At 39.4% G+C, this 710-nt stretch overlaps 1 non-coding gene across 1 annotated transcript; it reads left to right on the forward strand.

Moving 5' to 3' along the window:
* The first annotated feature begins 322 nt into the window (after window positions 1–322).
* On the forward strand, window positions 323–432 carry LOC128117932 (U6 spliceosomal RNA). Its single transcript, XR_008220953.1, has one exon. It is a non-coding gene; the product is annotated as a U6 spliceosomal RNA (small nuclear RNA).
* The last annotated feature ends 278 nt before the right edge of the window (window positions 433–710 follow it).

Below are 710 nucleotides of genomic sequence, written 5' to 3' on the forward strand. Positions count from 1 at the left end.
AAGGATGTTGAGCATGTCTTTCGGCCATTTGAGATTCTTCTGCTGAGAATTCTCTGTTTTTCTATGTAGCACATTTTTTAATTGAATTGTTGGGTATTTTGATGCCTAGTTTCTTGAGTTATTTATATATTTTGGAGATGAGTCCTCTGTCAGATGCAGGGTTGAAGACCTTTTTCCATTCTGTAGACTGCCATTTTGTCTTATTTACTGTGTCATTTTCCTTACAGAAGCTTCTCAGTTTCAGGAGGTCCCATTTATTAATTGTTGCTCTCAGTGTCTGTGCTACTGGTATTATATTTAGGAAGTAGTCTCCTGTGCCAATGCATTCAAGACTTGACAGTACATATACTAAAATTGGAACAATACAGAGAAGATTAGCATGGCCCCTGCACCCCTGGATTTTTTAAAAACAGATTTAAAAATAAAGTGTTTAAAAATAAAAAGAAATCTCTTGTTCTTTTCCCAGTTTCACTGCTAGAACAGAGAGAGAGGGGGGGAGGGGGGAATGTATAGTTTTATCTCCTAAGTACATAGCCATGTCCACAATGAAGGCAAGAAAGACTTCTTCCACCACCACAAGGCTTGCTCCTTGTACCCACAACCATCTCCCACCAGTATCCAGTCTCTGGTCCCTTTCCAAACTCTGGAAACCACTCATCTGTTCACCACCCTGTGATGTCATTTCATATGTTGAAGCATGCAGCATATGA

Source organism: Peromyscus californicus, unplaced genomic scaffold (assembly GCF_007827085.1).
Source record: "Peromyscus californicus insignis strain IS unplaced genomic scaffold, ASM782708v3 Scaffold_10__1_contigs__length_136768540, whole genome shotgun sequence".
NCBI classification, from domain to species: domain Eukaryota; kingdom Metazoa; phylum Chordata; class Mammalia; order Rodentia; family Cricetidae; genus Peromyscus; species Peromyscus californicus.